Here is a 6403-nt window from a genome sequence, read left to right as displayed (position 1 = left end):
AAGAAAGGCGGGTTGTGGGATAAGTGGGTGAACTGACTCCAGAACTTTCCGCAGTCGAGGCGTCGTCTGTTGTGGGATGAATCATGATCCCCAAATGCTCACATCCACCCAGCAGCCCAGAACACGAACTTCCACCCAGAGACGGCCATTGCGGAGAGTCGGGAAGGATCCCGAGATGACCCTCCCCAACTGCACCAGCAGTCACCACGCAAACCACCCACCTACCCGAGTCTCCTTCCCGGGTCTCCATCTCTCCCCTCTGATGGGCGCCGCTCCATTGGGCCAGGCCGCCATGTTGGATGGTGGTCCATCTCCATGGAACTGAGTCCACTAGTGTCTTCTGCATAGGGAGCTCCTCCTGGTCAGGGTGGCCCTGAGGCCATGGCCGTGTCCTCACAAGAGACAGAAGAGGAGACACAGACACACAGGAGGAGCCACGTGGAGACGGAGGCAGAGGCTGGAGGGCTGGGGCCACCAGCCCAGGGCCGCCTGGAGCCCAGGAGCTGGAGAGGCAGGAAGGAGCCTCCCTGAGCCTGTGGAGGCAGCTGGACACCATGGGAAGAGGCTGGTCCTGTCCACATCTTGGCCCAGAACCTGTGCAGGGGACCTGGTGTGGACACGGGGTCTCTGCAGAGGCAGTGAGTGCAGGGTCCTGAGAGGAGCTCCTCCTGGTCAGGGTGGCCCTGAGGCCATGGCCGTGTCCTCACAAGAGACAGAAGAGGAGACACAGACACAGAGGAGGAGCCACGTGGAGACGGAGGCAGACGCTGGAGGGCTGGAGGTCAAGGGCCGCTGCGGGGACGTGGCCGGCCTGCTTGTCCCACTCGGGCCTCCTCTGCACCTGGGGACGGGTGTGTGATGCAGAGAACGGTCCCTGAGTGTCCCCCGCCCATCCTCCTACAAGGCACGTGCCCCCCGTGCTCTTTGGAGACATGGACGCGCCTCAGAGACCCAGCCTGTGCTAGAACCCACTGTGCCTCCCGGACAAGCTGACGTGGGGCCCACGGTCCGTCCTGGGCTGGAGGCCGCTCGCTGGGGCGCAGGAAGGCAGGCGTGCGGGGGTCCCGGCCGTCGAGCAGCCTCCGGTCTCCACCCTGGCTCCTCCATACTTAGGGAGGATCACAGGCACTTTTTCTGCAGAGGAGAAAAGATGGCGCCATGTTCCCTGTGGGGAAGGAGGAAGGGAAAGGGCGGAGGCTGCCCCAGAGACAAGGCTGCCGGGCGGCTCAGGGGAGGGCACGGGCGTGTGAGCAGCGTGGGCGTGTCGCGGGGTGCGTGTGTGCAGGTAGCTCACACCCATGCTGCCCCGAACCAGGCGTCCACGGAGCACGCAAGGCCAGGAAGTTCCACGGTGGGACTGTCATGTCCCAGCCTGCACAGGGGCCAATCCCAGGTCCCATGACACAAGTGTAGCTCCGTGTTCCTGGCAGGTTCTTCTTTCCTGTGACTGAAGACCTGACAGGAGCATTTACAGGAGGGGACGTTTCTGTGGGGCTCATGGTGTCAGAGGTTCAGTCCATGGTGGGCGACTCCATGGCTCTGGCCCAAGGTGAGGCAGAACAAAATGGCGGAAGGGCCTGGAGGAGGAGAGCAGCTCAGGACGTGGCACCAGGAAGCAGAGAGAGCTCTGCTCACCAGGGACCAGATATAAACCCCATGGAGCCAGGGACAGGATATAGTCCCCAAGGAGCCAGGGACAGGATATAGTCCCCAAGGAGCCAGGGACAGGATATAGTCCCCAAGGGAGCCAGGGACAGGATATAGTCCCCAAGGAGCCAGGGACAGGATATAGTCCCCAAGGGAGCCAGGGACAGGATATAGTCCCCATGGAGCCAGGGACAGGATATAGTCCCCAAGGAGCCAGGGACAGGATCTAGTCCCCAAGGAGCCAGGGACAGGATCTAGTCCCTAAGGAGCCAGGGACAGGATCTAGTCCCCAAGGAGCCAGGGACAGGATATAGTCCCCAGTGACCCTCCTCCTCCAGCCACACCCCACCGGCCCACAGTCACCACCCGGCGAGTCCTTATCAGGGTTCAACCATGATTAGGTTCCAGCTCTTATAACGCAATCATTTCACCTCTGAATGTTCTTGCTTTGTCCCCCACATGAGCGTTTGGGGGACGCCCCTTATGTAAACGATAACATAAAGTGACTCTCAAGGTACCTCGGGGGTCACCCTAAAACAGGCATAGTTTACTCTAGAAAATAACCTTCCAAACAGACTACAAAAAATCAGTGAGTTAATGAATAAAAAGTCCAGGGCACGGCCAGCTCTCTCTGGTACCTCAGAAGACCCTACGTGGAAAGCCAATGTGTGAAGATCAAAATGGCAGCAGAATGGTCCATAAGGGAGGGAGCTCCTTCCCTCTCTCCCCCCCCCCTCTCTCTCTCTCTCTCTCTCTCTCTCTCTTTCTTGGCCTTAGAGATTTTTATAACAATAAATTGCTGCACGGGCACGTCAGGCACTGAGTCGGCAGAAGGAACGCTTTTTCACCTGAACCCGGCTCATCTCCCGGCAAAGCCTTCCTTCCTCTATAAAACCCCCAGTCCTGGTGGACGTCCACGCAGCAGCTGCCCAGTTTCTGACCCCAGCCTGGTCCGTCCAGCTGGCAGGTCTGTGCTGCACCCGCAGGAAGCTTCTGAAGATGGCCCGTGAGCCCTCCCTTTCCAGACGAGCGGTTCTGTGAACCTGCGGCGGAGGTCACTGTCACCGTGACAGATGACCTGAGGTCGTCTTCTTATGCTGACGAAAGGTCTACTGTGTCTCCTGGTTTCCAAGGTTTGAGACCCGGGGTTGCTTGGCCACGGTGCCTCTGGACTTGGGGTGAGATAGCACATCATGGCGGAAAGTGGAGGAGGAGTCTCCTTAGCTCATGGTAGTCGGGAAATAAAGAGGACGAGGAGGAGACTGGGCTCCTAGTGTACCCCTCAAGGACACGCCCCCAATGACCTAACTTCCTCCCGCTAGGCTCCACCTCTTAAAGGTCCCACCGCCTCCAATGGTACCAAGTAGCACCAAGCCTTCTGCACAGGGGACAGCATTCAACAAGTGGGTCTTTAAGGGACATTTTTCGCACCATGGTGGCTATTAAATGGCACGTTTAAAAATGATGAAAGTGGAAATTTTGTTCTACGTATATGTTCCCACAATTGATTTTTTTTCTTTTTTCTTTTTTCTTTTTTTTTTTTCCGGTTCCAGGGATTGAACCCGGGGCGCTTCACCACGGAGCCATGTCTGAGCCCTTTGGATTTTTTTAATTTAGACTCAGGGTCTGGTTACGTTGCTCAGGGCCTGGCTAAGTTGCCCAGGCTGGTCTCCAACTTGCCATCCTCCTTCTTCGGCCTCCTGAGTGGCTGGGATGTGCCTGCGTCCTCTTCCCTCGCTCTTCACACAGAAGGTGACCGAGGTCCCTCATCACCCCAGCCTCGAGTGTGGGCAGAGGTCGTCCAGGCCGCTGGAGGCTCAGGTGCGAGGAGACTGAGGAGGAGGGCGGAGGCCAGCCAGGGGACAGGGTGCCAGGAGCCTGGGAGGAAGGGAGGGAGGGTCCCCGATGGCCAGCACCCAGTGAGATGCAGGCGTGGCCCTGCAGGGACAGGACACAGTCCTCAGACAGGGACACTGCAATCCGCAAAGGCGCCCTGTCCGTCACTGAGCCTGAGCAGCCAGACACAGACCAGGACAGACGCTTGGACGCAGAGGCGCCTGGACACATTCTGACACTGACCCCGATGTGGACGTAGATGTACGCACAAACACCTTGGTGCAGACCTGGCCTGTCGCCTACCTGCTGACCCGCGCCGAGGGGCACAGGCGGCTGAGCAGAGACTCCCCTTCCCGCCGTGGACACTGATGCACCATAAACGCCTGGCCGGTTCCGGTCACCCGGCAGCTTCGTCAGCAGGAATCCCCCGTCAGTCACCTGCAGACGCCCAGCACCCGGGCCTGGCCGGCCCGTCACGTGACATGGCCCTCCCGCCGCTGGAGCCCGCAGGACCTGATACCCCTACCCAAGGCTCCCGACGCAGCCCCCGGCCTCTGCGGCATGCAGCCACGCGGTGGCCCTGGCGACTCTGTCCCCAGGCCGGCTCTGTCCTGCGTGTCCGTGAGTCCACGCACGCGGCCTTCAGCAGCCGCCCAGGGCCAGCCGGGGCCTGCCTGGTGCCTTCTCGCTCCATGAGGAGGCAGCCCGACCTCCCGAGGCCTCCGAGGCCAGAATGAGCCGAGGCCAACATGAGCCGGGCCACCGACCCGGACGTGGCTGGGGCCTTCCAACCGCCCGCGCTGGGGACAATCGCTGGCGCAGGTGGACGCCCGCACGACCCCGCGCACACCACGCACGCGGCCCGCGGCCCGGAGTCCAGGTCCGGCCAGGCGAGCGAGTCCTCGGCCTGCGAAGGGAACAGTCCAGGGCCCGAGCTGCAGGCAGCGCCTGCAAAGGCGCCTCCACCGAGGGAACCGGCACCGCCCGCCCGGCTCCCCGGGAACCGCCGCGCCCCGGGAAGGCAGCGCGGCCAGCTCGCCCCGGGCCTCGGAGGAAGGCGCGGGTCCCTCGGCTCCCGCGGGGCGCGGAGTCCCAGCGGGGAGGGACGACGGCCGGCGGCCATCGAGGCCGCGCCTGTCCAGGACTCGGGCGGCGGGCCACGCGCGCCCCCTGCCGGCCGCCCGCTGGTCCTGCCCTGGCTTCTCCCGGGCCTCCGCGCTGCCCGCGACCTCAGGTCGCCTTGTCCTCGGCGCTGCCCGCGCCAGGACCCAGGACCGCCGGCTCCAGGGCTGTCCCTGCCCTCGCTCCCTGCCGCCGCCCCTGGACCCCAGTGACCAGGCCCCGCGTCCCCGCTCCGCAGCCCTGTGTCCACTGCTGCGCACCCACCCCGCACTCCTGTCCCCGGGTCCCCTCCCCACTCCTAAGGCTCCGGCACCCATGCCCCTCCCCCTCCCGTGCTCCTCCCCCTCCCATGACCCTCCCCCACCCCGTGGCCCCTCCCCCACTCCTTGCCGCCCGGATGAGCTGCACTGAGCAGGTTCGCTTGCATCCGCACCCCTTCCTGCCAGGCGGCTCCAGAACTTCCTCATCTCCCCGCAGGGAAACACTGTTCCCCTGACCCCCACCATTCTACTTTCTGCCCCTAAGGATATGACCCCTCTAGGGATCTCATACACGTGTCACCCTAGAGGACTGGGCCTTTCACGACTGGCTGGTTCTTAGAGCACCATGTCTGTGAGGTTCGTTTGCTTCAGCAGGTGTCCTTTTTTGAGGCAGAGTAATATTCCACTGCATGACTTCACACCACGTCATGTATCCATTCGTGCATTCCTGGACGCTCCTCCTGGCGGCTGTAAACACCCCTGATCCCAACAGGCCTGTGCGCATGTCTCTTCAAGATCCGGCTTTGAGGGGGACGCAAGTACCCAGGTGGAATTGCTGGATCGCCTAGTCCTTCACTTCCGAGGAACCTGGTTTTAAACACCAGTGCCCGGGGTTGGGGCTTCTCCCTGCGCTCACGGACGCTTGGTCTTTTTCTTTTCTTTCCCCCTCCCTCCCTCCCTTCCTCCTTTAAGGACATTCCCAATGGCCTGTGACGGGATTGCAGATGTTTTCCCAGCACATAACCCGCTGTTGGGTATTGGCGCAGGGACCGTCAAACACCTAGGGAATCATTCTCCTCTTCACCTCTACCCTCCATGCTTCCTGGTGGGGAACACCCACCAAACCCCTAAGGCTGGACAGGCTGTCAATCTCAAATTCTTAAAGAAATTATAAAGATAAAATCTGACACTTATAAAAGGCGGCGAGTGGGAAGCGATGGGCCAGCGATAAATTTTGTAAAGGGCTTAAATTTTCCACGCCCCCGACTCCCCGTCTTTCGGTAGCATTTGCATCTACACCAGGTCAGAGAGATCAGATGTGATATTTTTTTTAAACTACCCTCTGACTCTGTATCTGTTGAGCTAAGGAGTCGCATCGGGAAATAACCCGTGAACTCTGGCCAAGGCGCCCTGAGCCACCCACCGCCCTTTGAGGTTCTGACAACCTCAAAATAATGCTCACCCAGAGCTGGGCGTGCGGAGGCCCCGAGTCCCGAGCAAAGGCGGACTCTCCTGGGGCGACCTGAGCTAGGAGGAGCCCCTCGGGGGCCTGGTTGGCCTCCCAGGCCTCTAGGAGCAAGAAATGGAGCCTCCCCAGGAATTTCTGCTCAGGGTCAAGAATCCAGGCCAACCCTGGGCGGCCCCTGTCTGTTCCACCCACTTCTCTCTGGCTGCAGCCTCCCATTGGCTGAGTCTCGCTGTCAGTCATTCAGGTAGGGAGCCCCTAGCAACCCCGCGCAGGACAGCGCAGAGATGCTCAGAGACCAAAGCCACAGAGGTCCCTGTCCATCTTAAAAGAATCATGCTGCCGGCTGCTG

This window comes from Sciurus carolinensis, chromosome X (genome assembly GCF_902686445.1).
Source record: "Sciurus carolinensis chromosome X, mSciCar1.2, whole genome shotgun sequence".
NCBI lineage: Eukaryota > Metazoa > Chordata > Mammalia > Rodentia > Sciuridae > Sciurus > Sciurus carolinensis.
The sequence above is the reverse complement of the archived record's forward strand: the minus strand, read 5'-3'. Positions refer to the sequence as shown.